Source organism: Haemaphysalis longicornis, unplaced genomic scaffold (genome assembly GCF_048455015.1).
Source record: "Haemaphysalis longicornis isolate Haplotype H1 unplaced genomic scaffold, Haemaphysalis longicornis Haplotype H1 scaffold_8, whole genome shotgun sequence".
In the NCBI taxonomy this organism is placed as follows: domain Eukaryota; kingdom Metazoa; phylum Arthropoda; class Arachnida; order Ixodida; family Ixodidae; genus Haemaphysalis; species Haemaphysalis longicornis.
The window spans coordinates 130,089,475-130,114,204 of NW_027526445.1; the positions used below are offsets into that span (position 1 = coordinate 130,089,475).

Consider the following 24,730-nt stretch of genomic DNA (forward strand, 5'->3'; position numbering starts at 1 on the left):
GGAAGACTGAGAACAACTTCAGCGGTGTGGGGAGCTTGGCAGTCTGCAAGTCATCGCCCGTTTTTCTCTCCTTGCTTCCGCGGTGAACCAAGTTTTTTTGTTTTGGTTACTTCTTCTCAACTCTTATTGTGACTATGTGCACTCGTGTTTCCTTGCTGTGGAACTTGATGTACCAGTTTTTGCACCTTCTTTAATCGGTTGCTCTTGCGTTTCAAGATTTTTGATGGCAGTTGTGACTGATTAACATCAGTACTAATTCTGTTGCTAAAGTGATTGTTGAATTATGATGTAAGGGGTTGAAGCTGTAGGTTGCAGTGCCTTGCTACGCCCCCAGCCCTTTCTTTTTCGGAAGGGGGAGATACGGATATTTTATCGTTTTCGCACAGTTCTTCTGCACCCCGGTTGTAACGTGCAGCAAATTTTACTGTAAGGTAATTGGAAAAAATATTTTGACACCAATTCTATTACTCCAACGGAAAGTTGTGGAAAGTTGGCAGAAGGCATTTTATTGTTCAACCCATGCAACTGTGGCAGGTTCAGCACGCAGATTGCCTGTTCTACAGGTGTGTGTCCGAGTTGGAAGAATACTCCTTGTCACTCTCAACTGACCGCAGACAGTTGTCTCTCCACTGCCATCGAGTCCACCGTAAACGCAGCACTTCTTGACGGAATGCGCCACCGTTGTCTGCAGAAGTGCCTTTCAAGCGCAGTAAACCCAGTTCGTGATGTCTGCAGTCGCTTAACTTAAAATTTGTCGTGTCGGTGTCCAGGCGTGATTATCCGCTAGCAACCAGTCATTGTATTCCGTGCATACTATTCCATCTTTGACAGGTTTGTTAAGACAAGCGTGTAACAGAGTTGCTACTTGTAGTAAACTCGGCTTGTAAGCTCGGTTATATGCGTAGGTTACATAGAAGGTTTCAGGGCATGGCAGGGGGCCGACCGCTCGATCAGCAAATGACGCTTGTGCTGTGGTGATGGCGCTGGTGTCGCTTTCTGTAGACCATGGTTGCCGGTACAGGTGGAAGCAAATGCACCTTACTACACTACTGGAGATGATCTCATGATCTGTGTGCAGGCCGCATGCTTCTCCTTTAAGCGGTCATTGACATGACACCTGAACGAGACAGGAACGAGCATATGGTGTCGGTCCAGTCGAGCATCAGTTAGGCCTTCATCCATCCTTTTGGGCGCACCCACACTATCACATCTTCTGCAGATGCTAGCCTTGGCCGCCTTTTCCCCGTGAAGGTGAAGTTGAGTTTCAGCTTGTGCCCATCAGCCAAGCAAAACACCATTTCTGTCACTCTCGTCTTCTCGTTTCCAAAAGAAAGGATGCACACTTGCTCTGTGCTTTGATGCAGTTATCCGGCATGTCAAGAAGTACTGGAGTCTGGTCAGCATTTCCGATCATGCCATTCGCGTAGCCGTGTGAGTGCTAGGGCTTGATCACGAACCTCTGGAAGACAAGCAGCTTCTCTTTGTACGCTTTCGAAGGTTTTGGTAAAGGCTCGGGACAAAACGAAAATTTTTTGCACCTCAGGAATGTGCTTATCCAGCCCCTGCTGGCCTTAAAACTAAAGCAAGGAACATTGAACGTGCTTGCTAGTCGAAGCGCCTCTCCCTTCATAATTTCAGGGGTGACAATTTGTTGCTCCTACACGAATTCCGCCAGGGAGTATTCATGCTGTCAGAAGCATCCTTGCCTGGGGCCAGTGAACGCTTTCCTTAGATTCTTGCATCACTCTTCTTTGTTTACAACTATTGCGCACACATCTCGGGGGTGCCAAATTGCGTGATGCTGCTCGGTTCTCCTAACTCTCAGGAAGCAAAGTAACCTTGCGCTTGAAAGACTCTTTGTACTGGCATCCCTTTGAAGCCATAATGACTGAAACGAAGTGCTAATAGCAGCAGCAGTAACACGTGCAACACCTGGCAAAGTGTGACGACGGTGGTTGTCGTTAAACGGGTTTAAGGGGGCACGTGGCTTTCGAAGCAAACTTTTTTAATTCTTGAAGGATTTTGATGAAAATTGTGGACTGTTGCCAATATACATCACATTATGCCATGAAAATATCAGCCAGCTACATTCAAAACTACTTTATTAATAATTTTTTTCTTTTGTAAAGCTCGTGGAGAGCATACAGAATTTATAAATTATGATAGATTGTTGGTTTAATTTTCTGCGCACTTTCAGATGCCTACCACAGGTGAAGTCATTCTTCAATTATTTCTTTTAGCATAAATCTTCTTATTTTTTCATTTTTTTACATGTCTGCCAAATAGATGTTGAGTATAGAGATGATTAACACTCCAATCACATATTCAGAAATGAGAATCTTGGAAAAAATAAGAATGTCATCACCTGCACTATAGTACAAGGTTTATTACAAAACAAACAGGACCAAAATATACACAGTGGTTGCCGAGCAATCAGCTCCACGAGACAGACAGGACGCTTGAGAAATTGTGCTGAGAAAAGTGTGTTCAAAGTTTCACATCGTTTTGAGTGCACTAAAAGGCACCTGGGCTGTAGCTCTTGGTGTCCTGGATGCGGCTGTCCAGGCTTCACACCAATGGTTGTGCACAACTACTCTGTGTATGCACGAAGGGTGCCCGCGTTATACTTCAGGACTGCCTCACTCACAGCCGTCTATGCTACTATCAAGGAAGCATTTTCATCTTTGAGGAGAACCGACCATATCACGGAATGAAGACTTTCGGCAGCATTTTGTGTTTTCTTTCCCCTGCACTGTTCAAGCAGCTGAGGCTCAGACAGTCAACTGTACAAGGGCAGGAGCGCCTCGGCAACATGCCTTGCCAGGTTGTATTTGTGAGGTCGCTGAGGCTCACCTTTGGCTTCTACCACTCTGTGCTTACACCAGCTTGTGGGTCCTGGGTGGGTTCTTTGTTGGTTGATGTCGCATGATAGAACATCGCCATCACAGCCTTCTGCATGCCTTCAACGTCTGGATGGGCTCGCAAGGCCATACCATAGTAATTCGTAAGCTTTTTAATCAAGTCCTGCGTCAGACCCCCTCTGCCGCCAAGGGGTTGGCCCTTCATGCACTTCGTTATGGCGCCACGGAGCCCTGACCCCATCCTGTTCTTTACATGATGTATGCAATCTTCTTTTGTAAGAGGTATGAAACCATATGTCCTGTCCTCGCAAAGAGTCAGATATGTGCGGCAGTTGACATCGCACACGATGTTGGTGTAGCGCAAGTCATTTTTTGCGAGTGGACATCTAAAGAGCACCAAAGCCCCTTCAACTTCCGTCCTAGCCGAAGGAGCATCAGTATTCTTTTGACACACGTGGGATTTTCCCCAGTCGTCATAGCCAGAGTCGTCTTTCTTGGGACCTAGGGCACACCCATGGCAACGGTTATTAGACAGCACAACGGCGTCTAGAACTAAACCAGTGTAAAATTCTATCACTGTTCCCACACCAATGTGGGATGTATGGCCCCGAGTCATCCAGGTGCCGTCGTACACAACCGTCACATTTTTGGGGAATGACACTTCCATCTCTATGTACACATTGCGTACTGCCGTAACAACATCGGAAAACATGTTTGCTGCGGCTGCATCACCAGCGGGGCTAAGCACTCTCTTCAGATGCTTTTGAAAAGTTTTATGGTGTAAGCCTCGGTGAGATACATTCATTACCGACCAGAAATCATTCAGTGCAGTTGCACCTTTTCCGATGCTCTTCACAGCTTGCATTGATCTCAAATTGACATCAAAAATCTTGCTGCCCTTTTGCCGCGGCGACGTTCACTTGTTAGCGACAGCCCTGCAAGTCGCGCAAGTCAGAAACATCTTGACCGCTAACCCGTGCCTCGTTCCCGGCACGACTGTAAGTCCCAGCTGCGAGCACTGCTGACATAGTGCTTTGCTCAGCAATGTATTTATTGCCGCAACCTGAACCACTAAAACTTGTCAGTGTCTTCCGCGGCGGTTGAGTTCTCACCTTCATCACCAAGCAGTTCCACTTTGCGCTCCGTCACCGAAATCGAACTTAGCGACGCTTTCACCGACGCAGTGCACTTCCGCCGCGTCAACGGAACACAAAGTCCCTCAGCTGTAGTGCTGCTGAAGCCCTTTGAGCCAGCGGCTGTTTCCCATGCATCCAAGTAAGCCAATAAGCTTTCAATGGACATCTCTTGCTTCCCTTCAGGCCTGAGTGCGCCCGAGCTGCACCTTGACGTCATGGCCTCAATCAGCTTCCTCATTTTGTCCACAAAACAAACTGTTCCAGCTGTGCTTTCATGCTTTCCTTGTATGCTGTCATTATACAAGGAAAGGCCTCTAAGTGTTTCATCACTGAAAAGCCTAGGCGCATAATTGACCCTCATCTTCTCGAAGCCACTCGGCTGCAGGACCGATTTGTTGATGTGAGGCATGGCTTTGAGGGTCGTGTCATGCTGTTCATCCAGCTCCCGTGCGCGGTCAATCGGGTCAACGCTTGCCGGCAGTTCCACGCCAGTTCCCGCAAAAGCATTCCGCACACATTTCACTAGGTGTGGGAAGTCTGAGATGAAGTGGAGAAATCGTTCTGGGTCTGCAGGGTGCTGCCTTTTACACACAGTGTTTCCTTTTCTGCTATATCAGCCAGAAGAGAATCACCACTACTTGAAACACAGCGACAGCAGCAGCCGCTGAGAAATTATTAACTCGCTGCCATGCCGGCATACAACCTTGCGGATCTCTAGAACTTCTCCTTTGGCACTCAGGTTGTGTGCCTATCTGCATTCTGTAGTATATGTTTCGTGAACACTTCAGCGATATAGGGGTAGTGCAAGGTTGCGATTCCAAACACTTCGCCAGTTTGCATTCACAAAAGGCTTAAACACAGGCAAACAAGGAAAGAAAAACCAAGGGGTTTATTCATCCCATTCATTACATAAAGAGCTACTATCTACGCTACTTCGCCGCCAGTAAACAGTTGTTCACATTCGCCGATCGAAACACACAGCACACGCATTCCAACACTCTGGCTCACTCTTACGTTATTCGCTCGACAGCCACACTGCGCGGTACATTTTCCGCGGACGCCCACCGAGACACATATGCTGGGTAGTCCACAGAAAAGAGAGCCCTCAGAAGTTGTTCATTTCATTCAGTACTCAATGCACAAAGCTGCAAGTACAGTGGCTAAAATGGAAATGCACTCTTAATAAAAACAATGAAGACGGTCGCACACAATGCAATAATAAAAAACGTTTTCCAAGTTCGTTCAATTAGTTGCTTGTAAGTTTTCTCAGTTCGCGAAAAAATAATTATCTTTGTCTCATCACCGCGGCCAAATCTTCACTTCTGTGTATGTTACAATGGCCATGTAGTGCAGGGTAGTTTGGAAACGTATTCTTGAACACCAAAAAAAGTCCTACATTTCTCGCACTATACCGCCTCTTCAGTGCGTAAGATCACTCACCCTGGAGTTTTGCGCACGATGAAATTCCTGTCACGGTATCGCAGGTATCCATTTTCTCATGACTTCAAGATGATGTTGAATTAATCATAATACTGTCACCGTAAACACCGAAATTTCCGACAGCGAAAAGCAGCACATTTGCTTGGCGTCACACTATCTACACGAACACATTGCAGTCGAATTGTAAATTCCCAGCACCAGGCAACACGTGCCATGCCCGCGCACATGAGCAAGGAGACGAGATGTGGCTGACTGAGTACATCCTGGTATAAGCAGGTCCATCACGCTAGCAAATAGTGTGGAGATACGTGCCCATCTTTCGACCTTTTTCTAACTTGTTCGCTGGTAATTATTTCATTTGGTAAATACAACATCGCTTAACGTTTTGCTTTCTTTATCCTAAAAAACTATATCTGTTCTCAGTACTCAGGGAAAATTGTCTGGGACTATCATTGCTGCGCGCACGAATACTAACACAGGGCGGAACGCCTGACCCTCTTTTCAACGAAAAATTTCCTTTGCACGGCCGGGCTACAGCGTTGACGCGCGCTGCACCCACGCCGCCCCTCTCCGGCCGTGTCATTCGGTACCCATCGCCACAACCAGTGTGCCAAACGAACAACCGAAAATAAAACAGGAAGCTAGCCGGTCGTGGTCCCCTCTACCTTTTCATCGCTTCCCAGAATTTCCTTTCCGTACGTCCTTCGGTCCGGCATGGGTCGCTCTCCCCCTTTCTCAATGTCTAATTTCAAAGTGGGCTCCATGGGAGAAGGGATGCGGTTGTTCGCAGATGCCACCATATTTCTGACTGCCCGCACGTACCGTGGGCCGCGAAAGTTCTTTCCAATTTGCTTCAACGCTGAGAGGGCCGTTTTCAGAGAAGCCCGTTTTTTACTTGTCGCGGCAGCGAAGAACCGCAGAGGAAGAATTCTCCGAACTTATACGTCTTTCTGTCAACGTTCATTTGCAAGCTTTGCCGACGCGCAGTATTCAAAGTTGCAACCTGAATTTGAGCATTAATCTGTAGCTGCCTTTAATTGTACTTTTCCCGTATTGTTGGTATAATAAGTACCTAACTTTATTGAACAAAAACTTTCATATAACCGGCCGATGAACCTCATCATCGTTATTAAATCTGTGTTGTAGATGTAGCTAGGTAAATCATGAGCATATGAATTACGCGTCATAACTCATATTGAAACCATTGGAATAGGATTTAATGGTTGCTCAAATTATACCTTTATAGGCTAACACTTTTTTATTAACGGCTGGAGACTTGGAGCCTTGTGTCACTATGTAGTTAGCTAAGGAAGCTTTTATGGATGCAGGCCTGTAAATTCTACGCCAAACGCTTTCCTAATTCTGGCTAAATGTTGCTTAATTGTTACACGTATAAAGGTTTATAGTGCGCTGTAGCCAGGCGCAGAAGCTTTTATGGGTGCCTCTCTTTAGCTTTAGGGCAGATTGTCTCCAATAGCTGGCAGAAGACAGCTGAATGGTTCCAAGAGCTAGACAACAGCCTATATCCAGCCAAATGAGCTTTTATGGCTTCCTCTCTAGCTTTAGGACGAATTCTTTTCAATATCTGGCAAAAGACAGCTGAATGGTTTTGAGTCTGTAGAGTTAGAGCTAAACAACGGCCTATAGCTAGCCAAATGAGCTTTTATGGCTTTCTCTCTTTAGCTTTAGGACGGACTCTTTTCAATAGCTGGCAAAAGACAGCTGAATGGTTTCAAGTCTGTAGACTTAAAGCTAAACAATGGTCTATAGCCAGCAAAAAGAGCTTTGTCGCAGCTGGTCTATAGAACTAAAGCCATACATTTTTCTTTAGCTGGCTTCAGTAACCTGAATAGCTGTGACTCTATAGACAAAACACACTAGGATGTTCTATAGTCATCTAAAGAGAATTGTGTGGTTTACATTCTTTAGTGCATGATGCATAAAAACTTCAATAGCTGGCTATAGCCTAATTTATGCCCTTTTATGGGTCACCATAGGGACCCATAGGCAGCCATGGCTCCCCATACATTTTTCCATTGACGCCCATAAGGCATTTTTGTATGGGATGTATGCCGAATGAGAGAGAGAGAATTCTTTAATGTGGGCTGGAGAGTATGCCGAACGAGTGCCACATGCTCCTGTTCCATGAAGCTCCATCAGTGGTGATGGAGTCTACGAGAAGCCCCACATTTTCACACATGACCGCTCCTTCAAGGATTATTTTGCTTAGCGTGTCTGCCTTGACATTGATTCGAGATGCAAACTCCAATGGTCGGGTGCCATGTTCATGTAAAAGGTTGAAACATTACCACAAGGCCATGGTCACATGTCATGGAGCGCGCTCACTTTCAGGCGTGAACTTTCCGAGATCCACAATACCTTCGATGGTGCCATAGGAGTCTGCGCTCAAGTTCTCGGACAGCTTAATCTCATCAATTAAGAATCCGCCATGGTGCTGGAACGAGCCCATGGGCTATGGCCGAACTCGCTCCTGTAGTTCTTCAGGTATTGACGTAAGGATGTTCAGGAAGGCAAGGTCATTATCTGGTGTTTGTGAACGTGTTCATACAGCTGGGGGCTCTTCATGTGCATAATCAAGCACTTCAGTGACCACTCACTTTCATACTTCATTCCTGTTGTGCATTTCTTCTTAGATGCTGCAAAGCACGCCTTTACCTGCTGCTGTTGCTTTGTGGGTAGGGCCTTGATTGCTTCTTCAAACACTGCAGAATCAATCTGCATTATCTTTTGCTTCAGTTCCTTAATACGTGATTTAGCTGGAAGGACACTCTGTCTGCTTCTTTTGAATTGTGCTGTTCGCAGCTTCAGCCTGTGTGAAAGCGACTGAACACAAGTTTTTACCCTTCTCCATCTGTACGACGCCTCATTTAGGAGCCGTCTCCTCAGGTGTTTGCATTGTGGGCAAGCCTTCTCTGGTGTTTGAGCAACTCCACGACATGATGGGCTGAAATTTCTGCCACCACGAGTCTTCACTTTGCACTTTGTGTCTGCCTCAAATTCGCCAGTTCTTCCAAAGCCTGAGCGTGGGATCATAGAGTCCCCGTTGCGAAGCAGCTCTTTTGCCATTCTAACGTCGGTTATGTGAACAGTTTTCACCTTTGTGGCTTGCACAAAAACCGTAGCTTGAATTGTACTCTCAACTGTTACCATGAGCACATACTTCTCAAAGCATACGTTTTCACCTTCAAGTGCGCACGCACTAAACGCCGTGACGCCGTTAACTCCTGCAGTTAGGTGTCTAGGCCAGTAAGCGCTGGGAAGACCACACTTGCTGATGTCAGGAACTGCTGGCAAGATCAAAACAGGCAGTTCATTACAGTCGCTTCCTGCACCGAGCGAGGCAGTCATCACACGCAGGCGCAGACAGGCTCAGTTCTTGGCGCCGAATCTTTGTGGGCAAGCCACAGGTTGACGCTCTCGATGTCCTTTTCTTTGACGCTTTTTTGGAAAGGTACGCGGGAACATTGGGGAGTACGGTTGGTACCGCGTCTGCTTTCAGCAGTGGTCGCTCTTTTGGTATCTCCACAGTCTCTCCCTTTATCGCGTGCGTGAAACAACGGTAAATATACTGCTTGTCAAAATGACGTTCACATAGCGCCGACCTCGCGTCCAAAGATTTGTTGGCACGGGGGACGGCTCGTTGCCAAGCTTCGAAGTGCACAGGGTCCTTCGGCACAGAAAAAAGAGACATGCTGACCCGGCTGCCTCAACGACACGTAGCCTGACGTACAGCCTGGCGCAAGACAGTGAGTCTGCCTCGCTTTCTTCACGGTGGAGCTTATCAGTCCGGCAGAGTTTGGAATTCACATTTGAGAATGTCATCACCGAAACACAGCTCGAAAAAAATTAGGCAAAACGACCGCAGCCATGAAGAAAAAGAGCCACTGTATTGGCGCAACACAAAACTCCGTACACTTCCACAACCACGAGACTGCCAGAGAGACTGCGCCAACCACGCGATCACATCAACAAGCTGGCAGCAGCGCCACAGCGGCCTTTGCGACAGCGGCTTGAAATGGAGGATCGCGGTTTCTCAGTGGATACGTGGGCGTTGACGCCACCTCCCCCTTCTAGCCGCCATACTCTCGCTAGCTCGCTACGCAAACGCTTGCACGGCAGCTTCCACAATGTTGCCAGACTATGCTTGCGCCTTGTTGCCAGATAACAATTTACATTCTACCAATGACCGCTATATAAGGTGAGGGGTGACTTTTGTGCATATTTTTGGGGGAAAAAACGCGACCTATATACCGGTTTATATGGTAACTCACATAACAGAACAAGTAGGTTACGCAATTACACAAATACACGTGGATACGTCTGAAGACATAGAAACATCCTAAGCCTGCGTCAAAACAAATACCTCTGGGTATGGTCTGTGGAAACGTTGCTGCCACTTAGGCTGACCTGTCCAGCTCATCTGTTGCAAAATACACCGCGCAGTGCCTGGGTGAGGTCTTTGACACATGCAACGCCTGCAGAGAGTCCTAAAGTGAAGGGGACGCGGAGAAGAATGGGATGCCCAATCATGCCGACGCCGTAGGAACCTTCCACGGGATCGAACACGATCTGGTCGGGCGATGCCCCCAGCCAGGGAAACGATGGGTTCACAAGGAGCCCGCAGCTGCTCACAGCTACGCCGTGGTTGAGGTTGTTCAGCACCTCCTCGTAGCGCTGGGCAGCAAGAGGCTCCGTTGCAATGCCATGTCTGAAACAAACACAACCACAGGATAAAGCAATGTCACCCGAATAACTGCAATTACAAATCAGCTTAGAGGGACAACGGGCTTACTGTGCTATTAGTGCGCAGTGATGCTCAGGAAAAACGTAGCCTGGATAACTCTAGGCTATGTAAGGTTTTACTTAGGCAGAATGTCAGCATATGTGATATTGCTACAAGTGCTGCATCTTAAGATGTTTGAATTGTTACTTATAAATGTATGAAAAAAAAAATCGTATCTACTTGATTGAGGGAACCCTTGACAGATCCCTTGGTGTTGTCAGGTTCTGCAGCCCTTTCGTTGACCACACCTTCCGAGTCAGTACAGTGCCAAACTTCGATGACGCCAAACGCAGGCGTCTCTCATTCTGCCATGTGGTGCTCGTCGACTGCTTGCGTGTGCCCCTTTCAAGATCTTGTGCTGTTTCCTTTGACACTTGTATGGTCTGGGCAAAGAAAAAACATAACGGCATGTCCCCAAACTTAGGAGGAACACTGAGAAGATGTAAGGCAACTATATTTGCTAAACTAAGTCCATTACACAGTGAAACAACATTTCACAAGGCGGGACTTGCGAAACAGAATTTTCTGAAATAGCTGCTTTGAATAGCCACGTACTGTGAATGCTGAAAGCACTAGCACGGTTGAGGTTACTGCCAGTTGCGTTATGCAACTTTCACGTAGACAGCCGCGCTGATAAAACAATGTAAACATACAAATGCACTAACAATATGAGGCGGACGCTCAAGTCTAGGCACTCAGTAATTAAACCGTCGACATGTAGTACAAAACAAACTCCGCCTTACCTTAGTTGCTTGCTGTTCGTCTGCAGCGACGCTGTCTGAACATACTGCTCCACGTGAAAGTTGTAGCTTCTCTTCAAGCTGTGTGCGGTGCCAGTCCTTCGCGCATAAAATTCTTTCGCGCACTTCTCTGTCAGCGTCGGTATTGCGGACAGATTGGATTCCCAGCCCACGACAGGGAAACTAATTCTATCAGGAGCGTCCAACATATTATTGGCAGCGCATTTACCTTTACCTTAATAGCCGCAGTTCTGCTGCCGCATGCGTTACAACCATGGTTACAACGTGCAGCCGCGCCGGCGTTATCATCAAACATGGCGGCGGATGCACAGTGTTGCCAACATGGTTGCTCACCCCCGGGTATTTTGAAAATTGTCTATACGCCTTCCCTGTAGTTCTCTGAGAATTCCTGCGGAACCGAGTAGCCTTTTCCACCCACGCAGCAGTCTCCCTCGACCTTTGTCATGGCAGGAGAGTTGCCTGGTTGTTTCCCTCACTCGTATGAGTTTTCGTTTTGCCTTGCAGCCTTCGGTCATCTCAGCTCTGAACGCCCGAAAATGCGAGTGTTCTTCTTCGTTCTGAGGTTTTTCATTCTGACTGTTGCTCGGCCGCCTCCTTTTCCTTCTCTTAAGTACGGCCGCGTATTTGAGCGGCAATGTACCAATCCCAGACGACTTGCAATCAAAATTTTGTGGCCTATAGCCGGCATTGCTTCTTTGGCTACTTGGGCCCACAAATGCTTCTAAGCTGGCATAGCCTAGTTTCCTATGCTGAGCTGGTGCTCGCGCTGAACATTCTTTGCCGTATGGATCCCAAGAATCCGCTGATGAGGCACACCAGTGTTCACGCTCGCGGCACCCTCTTTCACGGCCTCCATGACGGTCACGGCGGTGGGCAGCGGAGCCGCCATCACTTAGTCGCGCACGTACGCCACGATACGCTCGCGCTCCAGCGTGGGACCGTCGGTCTGCAGTGGGAGTTGGTTGACGACCACTTCAAGCCAAGGCGCGTTTTCGAACGCCGCTGCGGGCATCTCGGACGAGCCTCCACTTGTCATGTTTGCAACTCTCTGTAACTCAGCCAACCCAGAGTGATCCCACCGACCGACTCCTTTATTTCGCCCGCCGCTCCCAAGCTCTCCCCACATTCCACTCCCCTCTCCTCTTCTCTCAGTCCTGATGATGATGAACTGGGCTCCTTATTTTTGATATCACACTCTGATATCTTATTACTGTACTCCTATGTCAGTAGAGCTCTGTCAAATCTTATAGCACATGGCTTCTGTATTTCCTGCATATCGGGCAAAACCAGACCGTTTGTAGCCTCAGCTTCTTTTCTGACTCAAAGACTTGCTGTATTCATATCTGGTCATTTGTTCCAGGGAGCCGACGGTACTAATCCGAACCTTTCCTTCAGACTGTCCGGCTGAAATTCGCCCAGCAAGACATAGTTGAAATTCACTTCTTCATGGCAATACCGGCACAATTCTTCAAGCAAGTATCAAGTCAGCCGCAGTGCTACATGGGTTTTTGTGGTTAATGCCCCTGTATCCATCCTGACCAACCAATCCACAAAATTGTTAAGAAATTTGGTTTGCTTGTCAGTCAAACTCCTTGCTGGATCCTGAAGTGGATCTCTGAGGCGCTGGCCCTTTGAGGGGCTTTTTGCGTTGACAATATGCCACCACTTCATAATTAGGTCAATGAATTGCGCTGTCCGGGCGGCGTAGTTCAAATTGAGTTCGTTTCCGCGCATTTCTAGAGCCTCTACCACAAATGAACTTAAAACTTTTAAAACAAGCTTCACATTCTGATGTTCAATGTTGGATAGATGCCGTGCTTTACAGCTCAATCCATAGCGAAACTTTGAGACGCTGTATTGCTCGGAAGCATGCAGGTCTCAGAGCCTTGAACGAGGCTCCTCTAACCCGAACTAACGAGGATGTGCCAGGAAGTTCATGGTAGAAGATGCGCGTTCCAAAATTTTTCTGCTTGAGCCAGTTGTTTCTTATACATTTCAGAATGTTAACTGGACATACTACATAAAATAGGGGTCTTGAATCATTTGCTTGGTGGGGATACACGTCAGCTGTTCTTGACCTTTGTGTTTATAGAATTGTTATCTGTCATTACTGCGACGACAGTAAGCTGCGCTTTTTCAACCTCTAGCATTGTGTTTCTTTAGGGCCTCATGCATTTCAACTGCTTCAATGTTAGACACTGGCAGAATGTGAGCGATATTCTTGTGAGCTGATAGCAAGGACTGTATCATGAAAGCATGTGCAGTTTTGGCTGCTTCGGAAGAATTGGAAGCCGCCCCGGTCACCGAGCCACCTTCGTATTGGCTGTACATGGATCTCGTCCATCATTATAGTGACACGCTTTTCATGTGGTTTGACGAGGCTTGATCATTCATATAACGTAAAAAACCCGTCATCGTCCTGCTCATTTGCAGAGTTCACGTTACACTGCAAACAGATTCTCATGAGCATGAACCTTTCCAGCGCTGCGAATGAATCTGTAGGGGTGTGGTGAAATAGCATGCAAAATACTGGGGAATATCAAAAGCTCAGCAGAGTATCATGCTGTGTGGTCATTTTTCTGCAGTAGCTTGAGCCGCTATTTTGACTAGTCCAAGTGTTTCTATTTTCTCTTGCGGCATAAGATCATCTGACCTGAGGATGTCCAGCCAGGAGAACAACAAGTTGAAACTTGCCTTCACTTTTTCGTCCTTATCACAAACGTCTGGACCCTTGAAACTTCTGACACTGTCTAGTGTGGTCTGAAGGCAGTGAGACCGTCCAGTCTAGCTGGGATGAGGAGATCTTTCGCAGGCCGTTTCTCTTTCCTCCGGAAAGCTGGGAACTCGTCACGTTCCTGCTGACAATCACAGATCTTTCAACCCCTGGTGGATCTTCGCCCTCTATGTGAAGAAACAGAACAGCGTGTGCTGCTTGTGGTTGTCCAGTTGCTGGAGAGGTTGAGGCGTTGTAGTCCTGTATGATACAAGGTCCTCGTATGACTGCAGCGTATCTTGGCGCTCCTCTCGTCGTGCAAAGAAATGGACTGTCAAATAGCTTGACGGTTGTTCCCAACGTTACTAGACTAGGTTCAGTTGCCAAACTCTCCGCCGACGCCGTGCTTCGCCGGTGTCTCCACGTTCAGTTTGTCCGACAGGGGGCGGGAGCACTCCATCAAGATCCAGTTTTCTGAGCTGCTGGGCCTGCTAGGTGCTATACGGGCGCTGAATTTGCGCATTTCTTCACGCGTAACCAGATGAAAAACTACAAACACATCACTGCAATGCATCCTAGCCCCTGATGCTCCTTTTATACTTGTATCAAAGCATGTAAACGCAACGTGCTTTCGAGTAATGAGTTCAAAGCTGCCAGCACCATCTGTCGTGTCGCTGTTTTTGTGCATGCCCTGCTTTGTTACTCTTTGTTACTCTTTGTTACCTGCTTTGTTACTCTCCGAAAATGCGCTGTTTAATTAAAGAAAACACACAATCTACATCTGTATTACGTTCACCGATTCGTGCAGCAATAAGTAGTGGCATCCGTGCCTGGAATCATGACGCGAGTGGGACCGTTTTTGTCTACTTCAGTGTCCGTATACAGCGAAGGCAGGATTCATTCAGTTCCCAGCAGCGTCTTCAGCCACCTGGGCTAGTGACACTAGGCCTGGGTCAGAGGGTCTGTGCTGAGCAGCACGACCTTCCACTGCTTGTCACTCATAATTTGGAATAAAATGGCGTAGTTTTTAAGAGTTATTAGAGGTTTTCCCTCACAGGACCAAATCACATGCTAAGTAAACGCTGTTTCATGCATCTTGGCAAGCAAAGCATTGCCACTGCAACTAACGATTTTAGCACGAATTAAAAGTTAACGAGGCAATACAGCTTTCGTTCAGCGGTTTTTTTATAAATGCACTGGTCTTCCATAACCTTTAGTCCACACTGATCAACAGTACTGTACAAAACGTTTTAACAAACTGGTCCACAACACCCCTTTCCATGAAAGCAACATCCTAGTAATTGTTCGCGTTGGTTCGATTCCCGGCCGCGGCGGCCGCTTTTCTGATGGAGGCGAAAAGCAAAAACGCCCGTGTGTACGAGATTTCGGCGCACGTTAAAGATCCCCAGGTGGTCAAAATTAACCCGGAGCCCTCCACTACGGCGCGCCTCATCGCCTGCGTTGCGTCGGCGCGTTAAACCCTACAATCAATCAATCAATCAATTGTTCGCGTTGCTGCATTCCAGACAAGGCACATTTTCTCCAACAGGTATTTACAAAAGCTTAGCACGCTTCCTGGTTACTTTAACTTGCACACTTGTGTCTTTGTGTTGCCGTAGGAACCTTGCATAAAAAAATGCATGCGGGTGACCAGATAAAACTTTTTGATGCGTGCAGAGAGCTCTTCAGATTGTACCCCACATCCAACTTGTACAAGGCTGTGTCCTTGTGTCAAATCTTTCACAATGCACCAAAACAGGTCTCCAAACACTACGTTCTCCCTTGTTCTTTCCGTTTTGGCGCTCTCAACGCATGTAAGAAGTGACATAAAAAATCTTTTCATAGCTGTTGGAGGGCACCCGGAACAAAAGACCGCATTTCTGTCAGAATGGCTGCAGGTGGTACATCATCTTTAGCAAGAAGAGTAGCCTTACAGTCATTGCAGCTCGAAAACTTGTGCTTTCCTCACTACGTATCGTACAGGGCAGCAGAGCAGCATCGTGTGTTGTTGGTCGACCATAGTTGTACTGGTTTGCGTCCTCTTCTGGCAGCTTCTCCAACACAATGTTGTCCTAGCTTGTCCTCTCATTCCTTCTTCTGCTGAAGGACTTCCAGCCTCATCGAGCTTAGGCTCTCCTCCTTGGTGACCAGAACAGGATCCGCGTCGCCAGTGCAATTTCCTTTTGTCACCATCTTTAAAGGAGCGTACGGGCTCAAAAGCGTGAATATTTGGCTAAAATGTACTATCGTAGTGTGATCTTCGTCCCCACCAAATGACCTGACGACTCCAAAAAAGCGCTGGGGAGAAAAAAAAAAAAAAACTAAGTGTGAAGAGCGAAACAAGGCAAGCAAAAATTACATCAAAATGAATCCTAAAAAATGCCTACTTCCAATGGGTCCTGGTTCGATTTCGCAGTCAGCACATATCTCACATCCTTGTCAAGAAGCAGGGTGATTATGTCTAGAATTGACATCAGCATGACTCGGAGAGATTCTGTCGTCAACTGAGATGCCAACAGCTTTGTGTTTCTTTCAGTGCTGTTCTTTTCGGTCTCATTCAGCATGACCAGGAAGTCTTCTATCACCTGTAGCATGGCAGACAAATGCCCCCTTGAATATATTTGACTCGTAGTAAGCACAATAAGCATAAGGACGCCCGCTACCTTGATCTTGGGGAAGTTCTTCTGGATGCCAGTAGCAAGGTGCTTGGCGTTGAGGACATCAAACAGGTCATTGACCTGTATCATGTACACTTTAGTTCCTTCACTGTCCTCGAAGCCTGATTCACTTTGCTCTCTGTAAAACTTTAGCCCCAATGGCAAACAGGTAAACAGATGGGTAAACAGGTGCTCGAACATAAACTCATGCAATGCCAAATCGTCGTCGTCGTCGCTGCTGCTGCTGTCCGATGATGAGCTTGCGCTTGAATCTGTGGTGCTTTCATCATCTAAAAGTAGCAGCAATTCCTTGTCCAGACGGCCACGCTTAGCTGCTGCCGTACGCACTGAGAGACTACCGTGGCTGCTGGATTCCGCCATTTTTCCTCCGCCACCCGGGGATAAAACCAGAAGTGACGCAAAAGAGGTCATGTGACTTCCTCAGCGTTCCCTGTTACTCCGCCGCTGGCGACGGAGCACCGAGAACTGCACTCGGCTGCTCTCGGCACCAAAAAAGTGCTCCTCATCGACCAACACAACGCCCCTGCTCCTGCCCGACCACTGGAAGACGCCAGAACTCGCGAGAGCACTTTGGGTGCAGTTAGAAGTGCTCCTGTTCGCCCAGTGGAAAGCGCTATTATATAGAATACCAGTTGTCCCTGCACGCCCCCACAGTTTGAAACCCCATGGTACTGGTTTGTTGTACATATACTGTTTTAGCGTACTTCTTCCCCTAAAGGGCACCGTCATTTCATCAACTGCTCAATTTTCTCAAGATTTCGCTGCAAGGCCACAATCCACGGACGAAGCTTCCAGGCTTTGTTTTGTTTTTCTTCTTCTGGAACTTGCAAGTTATCTTCAACATGGAGACATGCCATTAATTTCAAGAAGCGATTTCTTGACATGGTATCAGCTATTGGCGAAGGCCTGCTGCCTTGCTCCCAATAACATTGCACGTTCGACATTTGGACGAGGCCCATTTTCAGGTACATACAAATGTACTGCTCCACTTCAGCTACACTTGTGTTTAACAGATTTTCCGTACTTCTGGGTACTGTAGAGGTTTGTTTGTTCTACCAGCATGACCAGCATATCGTCTGTAAGAAGACGTTTGAAAAGCATTTTTGGAGCCAGGTCATCTGGTTCGGTATTTGTCCCCGAAAAGTCCGGATGCGCAATCTCCAACAAGGCCTTTTTCCAGTTTCTTCCAGGAGGGGAAGATGACGCGAAAACAGAGCCACCGGAGTCCTCCGCCTCTTCGTTGTCACTAGAGTTACCAGGGGCATAGTTGTTAGTTGCTGTCCACTCCTTGTTACTGCCAGAAAGGTCGCTGAAGTCGCTCACATCGTCCCCAGGTGCGACACGCTCGAGGATGTCGCTGACAGGGCCATCTAAGAAAAAAAGGATTGTCTTGAATGGGGAGAATGCGCGACATAAAGAACAAGACACTTTCTCAATGCAGGTGCAGCACAAGAACGTACACGCACTCAAAGCACACACGTCACCATGGTGCGAATCCCAAAGCAAAAACAAGGCTAAAGTAACGCCCACTGTATCACATATGATACGCATAAATTTCACACGGCGTCATGCTAGAGGAAACTGCTCTGCATCAAGGAAAGTTGCGTCGGGAGATCCGCAAACGTAGAGAGAAAAACATGGATACACCCACTGCAGTCCATTAACAATAGCGCACCTTTTCTAGAGTAGAAAGGTCAGCATGGTATTCCAGCGCGCGCATTGCTGGCGGCTGCCATCTTCCAAACGTACCACAGAGGCCCCTGGTGTCAAGATTTGGAAGAAGCCACACACAAAAACAATTTTCAGCACGTCAAGAGCGCCGCACAGTGGTCTTCAAGGTTCCAGTTTCGATTTCTTCCAGCACAGCAAGATTCGAATTCACCGTATCAATTGTGATGTGTTGGGTGTTGTGGGGTTAACAGCTGCCCGCACAACAGGTGGCTCCGGTGAGACGTTGCCCATGACGCACTTATTGGAGTGTACAGGCTCAGCAGTCGGTATATGTGCGAGAAGCTCACGATGGTTGGGTGGTCCTCATCGCCCCGAAAGGTCCTTGACATTCCGAAACACCTCTGAAAGCAAGAAAGCAAACGTCAATACAAGTTTCGCATGTCGGACGGTAAAATTGGTAACGTAGCGGTTCATATCCCATGTGCCGTTTTTTCTGCTTACCTCCAAGGAGTTCCTGGTTGAGCGTGCCGGTAAGCACGTAATGAGCTCCTTTCAGCACAAGGTATCGTATGATGTCCAGAACTGATGCAAGTGCGACTGGTAATGATTCTGTTGTTACGTGTGATACAAACGTAGCCATTCCTTTCAAAATGTGATTTGCTTTCGTTGTGTTTACAAGTACAAGGAACTCCTGAATGACCTGTAAAAATTCGAGCAAACAAAATCACTGGACGTCGGTAGATGTAATGGGCAAGTAATGTCAATTTCTGCAATAAATTTCATGATTAACAACCTACCTCAAGACCCGCTCTTCACAGCTAGGTGAGGCAGCTTGACATTCAAGGCGTCGAACAGGCCATTCATCAAAGAGGTGAACTCCGCTGTTCCTGTACAGTCTTCAAAGCGTTGAACTTTAAGCCAACCGCAGTGCGTTGGCTGAAGAGCTGCGAATAAGTAAAACATGGTTTTAACAGTGATGGAATGGAATGTTGGCAGCTGATGGCTTGCTGATTTCTCTTTCTCTCTTGGTAATGGGAAGAAAATGCAATCTACTTACTTGCACAGTCAGCCTCACGTTCATTTTCCTGGGGTTATCTGGGCTGACATGTTCTTTCATGAGCTTGGGAACCACACGAAGCTGCTCTTTGGAGTCCACCTCTTGCAGTGTCCTGTAGTGATTGAAGTTTACCTTGTGCTTTTTAAAAATCTGTAAAGATGAAAATTCACCATTAAGAGGCACCTGAAAAGCAACAATCCTTCTAGGATGAGGCAGGAGTAAGGCTCACCATGGCATACTTGTGACGGAGCAGATGATTTCGTACACACTTGACTGTGTGAGGCACGTCACACAAAAAGTACAACTTCTCCTCTGGCACACACGGGTGTTCAACTTTGTGGTTTGGGGCATGGAACTTTCCTGTGATGCCAAAGGCTGATCACATTGCTTTGTTCGTGGCCACGCCATCAACTGCGAGTGCAATGGTGTTTTGCTTGTGCAGCTGCCCTATAGCCTCCAAAACCAGTCTTGCCAGCACTCTCCCAGGGGAAGCCCATTGCCAACAAAAGCTGGCAATGGACTGGACTCATGAGACTGAGTGGAACGGGGGTACAAACAATCGTACCAATGCATGGTCAGCTGGTATTGCCGAGTCTTCGTTCTCGCCATAATTAACAAAGCCATCAACTTTGTATGTTGTTTTGCTGAAGGCTACGGCTTGGCAAATCTTCATTTCGTCAAGTGTTAGTGTGCCGTAACGGTCAACTTCCTTCTTCCCTTGCATAAATGCACGGGTGCTAGACAGGGACGCCTTGTTAAAGCCAAACTCGCTGGGCATTCCTTTTATAATGTGCCTGGGCCTCGTAGGTGTCGGGAGAGGCAGAATGTTCATCTTCCTCATCAGCTTGTAGGAGCTTGGGCTGGAAATTCTCAGCAGCAGGCGACTCATTAGCCATTCCTGCTCATATCTCCTTCCTCTTGATGATTTCGCTTTTGCACTCATCAATGCTGCACGAAAGGACAGTTGCTCCACTTGGGGTAGCGCCGTTAAGTCGAATTGAGTGCTCGTAGCCTGGGACAATTGGTGCTTCAGGCTTCGAATTTCGGCCCTTGCCCTCTGGCGGAATATAGGGTCCCCGAAGACGTTCTTTCTCAGCTTTCTGATTGCCACGTGAGGCGTTTGTCTTGTGCTGGTGCTTTTCTTACACTTCTGTGCATGCCACTTCTCTCGGTCGGAGGAGGAGGAGGAATAAATGTTTATTTCACGAGCCCTGGTGCTGCTGTTCCCACCCAATGGGGGGCATCCCTAGTCCGTGATGCCCTGGCCTTGGCTGGCAGTCCAGGCCCTCTTCACCAATATGCGCTAGGTCCCAGGGTCTGGACTTTTCAGGCAGGCCACCCACTGCTGGTAAGAGGTGGGTAGGCCTCTCGGGTTTGTCTGCACTCTCATACTTGATGGTATAGGGTGCCGGGTAAGGGACAGAAATTACAGTTGGCCAGGTATATGGTGGGGTAAGTGGCGTGAACAAGGGTGCGATGAGGATAGGAGTTTGTTTGTATTCTTCTCAGGCTGGTGGCTTCTTGTCGCGATAACTCGGGATGTGGAGCCGGGAATATTCTTCTGCTTTGGCGATAGTGGGCCAGAATATCTCCATCTTTTATGGGAGGTTCTGTTTTGGGAGCAAAAGTTCTTCTTCATGCATTTGCACTGTGGACACAGGCAAGAGCCATTCAGTTTTTGCTCTTCCACACGTTTTGTCCTCTGAAGGCCGTTGCTGACATTTGCTGACATTGTTATTGAAGGAAACAGGCGATAGTGGCAACCTGTACAGGGCTTCAACAAGTCAACATATCAAAGGAAAACGGCCACCTCATTCAAGCTTGAGCTTGTAATGTGCAGTGCATGCTCCGAATTCTTCACAGTGTAGCGGCTTGCGTGTAAAAGTGTGCCTCTTGTGCTAACAGCAAGTCAAGTCTTCCGTGATCACCACTGCGTTGCTTACTCAAACAAATCCTCTGATTTCCTGAAGCTTGTAGAAGATCACACCATCTGTGACGACCCCGCACGGGGCACCTTGAGCAATCTTGGTGACGGTACTGGCGATACCGCGGACCCCGAGCCCCCAAACATAAGCTGGATCCAACCGTGGTGATGTGTTTTTAAGGTGAAGGGTAGAAACCTCTAACGGTGGCCGTCGGAGCCCAGGTCAAGCTCCGGCGGATGGGCTCCCTGTCTGTCTACCAGGCAGGGAGCTCCGGGACCTCTTTGGCTACCAGGGTAAGGTCAAAGAAGAAAGTACCCCAGTCTCCCTGCTTTTATACTATGCTTTATGGCATTTTCAAAACCCCCCCCCAAACGTGATCGGTCCCTGAAAAGGGGCCGCACTGAAGTATCTTTTCCCCAATTGCCATCTTTAACATTTCCTGAACCGGATAATTTCTCTCGATTTCTTGTGATGGAATCGCTCAATCCAACCCACCCTCTAGCATCTCAGTCAGTCTTCTTGATCGCCAAGTATCTTGAAGCCATAGTAGGAAAATCATATAAGTGCAAAAAACAAAGGTCTGGTGAACTCCTCATCGAAACAAATGACAAGCAGCAGTCCACGAAGCTTCTAGCTCAGACTAGACTGGCTGATCTAGACATCAGGGTCACACCCCATCGGAGCCTCAACAGCTCCCAGGGTGTGATATCCGAGACTGATCTCTTGAACGAAACGGATGCGGATCTCCTTGCCGGCTTGAAGGATCAGGGCGTCACTGCCGTGAGACGCATCACTATCCGCAGAGACGACAAGGAGATTCCCACCAAACACATTATCTTGACTTTCGACCGCGCAGTTCTGCCACAACACATCAATGCAGGTTTTATCCGTTGCTCCATCCGTCCCTACATCCCGAACCCGCGGCGCTGTTTTAAGTGCCAGCGGTTCGGGCACGGTACAAACTCCTGCCGTGGCCGAACGACGTGTGCAAAATGCGCGTCGCATGACCATCCGAGTGACAACTGTACATCCGACACCCTCTCTTGTGTGAACTGCGGGGGGCCGCATGCAGCGTACTCCCGCAAGTGTGAAAAATTCCAAATGGAAAAAAAGATAATTAACATCAAGGTCACGGAGAACATCACCTTCCCAGAGGCGCGAAAGAGGTTCGCCTCTTTCCCTCTGGGGAGGTACGCAGACGCGGCTCGCCGGGGGGCGGAGCGGCGTCTGGTTTCCACAGGGACCCAGTTCAGCGAGGCTGACCTGGTCCCGCCCCCGCCCCCCGCTGGGTTGCCTCACGCAGCCCAACCCGGCACCACGCCGCTTGCTGAGGCAGCAGCGGTTGTGGTGCAAACCACTTCTGTCGGGACCGGTGCCGCTCCCGCCTCTGTCTCCCCGTCCTCCAGTCCGTTGGAGGGTACCGAGGTGATGGACACCACGGGCCCCGCACCGGCTCCCACCGTCACCGCACCGCCCGTGCCACCTCTGGTGCCCCGGACGCCCTCGGCGGTGGCGGCTCAAACGAAGGGCTCCCGAGGGGGGGCCAAGTCCGGGGGGCCCGGTCCGTCGGGCACCCCTCGGACATCCGACGACGAGATGGATGTCGGGCCGTTCCTGCCTGCAACGCAGCGCAAGGAGCGGCCACCGACTTCCAAGCCTACAGACAGGCCTAAAAAGCCTAACCCCAGAGTAACAGCCCCGAAAGACGACACATGAACACATACACACACTCCATTCATTCTTAAACCTAAATAATGGGAACAGAAAACATCATTCAATGGAACTGCAGAGGCCTCCTTAAAAATCTTGATGATGTGTATGATATCCTGCATGCCAATCAGCCAAGTCTCATGTGTCTCCAAGAGACTCACCTCAATTCCAAACAGACAAATTTCTTAAATAGGTACATGGTATTCAGAAAGGACAGGGTTGGCTGCACACACTCTTCAGGAGGTGTGGCAATTGTCGCCCGGAAATCCTTAGCCTGCCACCCTGTCACTCTGAACACTGTCCTCGAGGCTGTAGCAATTCGAACAATAATATTTAATAGGTTGGTAACGGTGTGCTCCATTTACATTCCTCCTGATCATGCACTTTCGAGCTCTGATTTCGAGGCGCTGGTCGACCAGCTGCCCGAACCATACATCCTAACAGGCGACCTTAATGCGCACAACTCTCTTTGGGGCTCCTCCAGAACGGATGCCCGAGGTCGCCTGATAGAGAAATTTCTTACATCTTCAGGAGCATGCCTTTTCAACAAAAAACAGCCTACATACCATAACTTAGGACATAATACGTACTCACATCTCGACTTGGCTATTGGTTCTGCAATTCTCTTTCCATGTCTTGAGTGGGGCGTGGGCACGGACCCATATGGTAGTGACCACTTCCCCACATCCCTAACATACAGAGGTAAAGGCCCATGCAGTCCATCTGCCCATAACAGGTTTAATGAATCAAAAGCAAACTGGAGTACATTCACAGAAACATCTCAACTACACCACACAACCATAAAACACCTACACGTGGAGGAAGCAGCCAAACTCGTCACGGCGCACATCCTCGACGCCGCCGAAAAGTCCATGCCCCAGGCCTCTGGTGCGTCCCGCAACCCAAGGAGGCCCTGGTGGAACGAGGACTGCAGGCGGGCGCGAGAGGCCCAGAACAAGGCGTGGGGTGTCCTTCGCCGGTACCCCACGTCAGATAATCTCATTTCGTTTAAACGGGCAAAGGCTTTTGGGAAGCGAGTGCGCCGTGAGGCAAAAAGGGAGAGTTGGCGCACCTTCCTCACTTCCATCAACTCCTACACTGACACGCGAAAAGTATGGACACGAATACGAAAACTAAAAGGACAACAGACACACAGCCTGCCCCTGGTTAGTACAACAGGGGACACACTGGAAGACCAGGCTAACACACTTGCACAACACTTCGAACACGTGTCCAGTTCAGCACAATACACAAACACTTTCATGAAACACAAGACATCTGTAGAAAAGAAGTCCCTGCGTGATAACAACAAGTCGCACACTTCTTACAATTCTCCTTTTTCTATTCATGAGCTGAAGGTTGCTCTGAGCACATGTAAGCCTTCAGCTCCAGGTGCAGACAAAATCACATACACCATGATACAACACCTACACCCAGACACTCTTGAAACACTCCTACATCTATACAACAACATATGGCTTTCGGGGCACATTCCTCGCTTTTGGAGGGAGGCCATAGTAGTGGCTTTCCTGAAGGAAGGAAAGGACCCTTCCTCTCCTGCTAGCTATCGGCCCATCGCCCTCACAAGCTGCCTGTGCAAGCTCCTCGAGAAGATGATAAATAGGAGACTCGTGTACTTTCTTGAGTACAATTGTCTTCTCGAGGGCTGCCAGGCAGGCTTCAGGGCGGGGCGGTCCACGAACGACCAACTCGTCGCGCTCGAGTCCTATATAAAGGATGCTTTCCTCCACAAACAATATTGTATGACGGTATTCTTTGATCTGGAAAAAGCGTACGATACCGCGTGGCGGTATGGCATCCTAAGCGACCTCAAGTCCTTCGGCATGTCAGGTAACATGATAAACACACTTGCCAGCTACTTGTCTCAAAGAACCTTTCGTGTGCGAGTTGGAACTGCACTGTCTAGGGTTCATGTGCAGGAAAATGGAGTGCCACAAGGTGGAGTTTTAAGTT

At 48.3% G+C, this 24,730-nt stretch overlaps 2 pseudogenes; both read right to left on the reverse strand.

Moving 5' to 3' along the window:
- Positions 1-1,438: 1,438 nt before the first annotated feature.
- On the reverse strand, positions 1,439-6,156 carry LOC144148481 (uncharacterized; annotated as a pseudogene).
- A 38-nt stretch (positions 6,157-6,194) lies between these two features.
- Positions 6,195-9,163, reverse strand: LOC144148871 (uncharacterized; annotated as a pseudogene).
- Between the last annotated feature and the right edge of the window lie 15,567 nt (positions 9,164-24,730).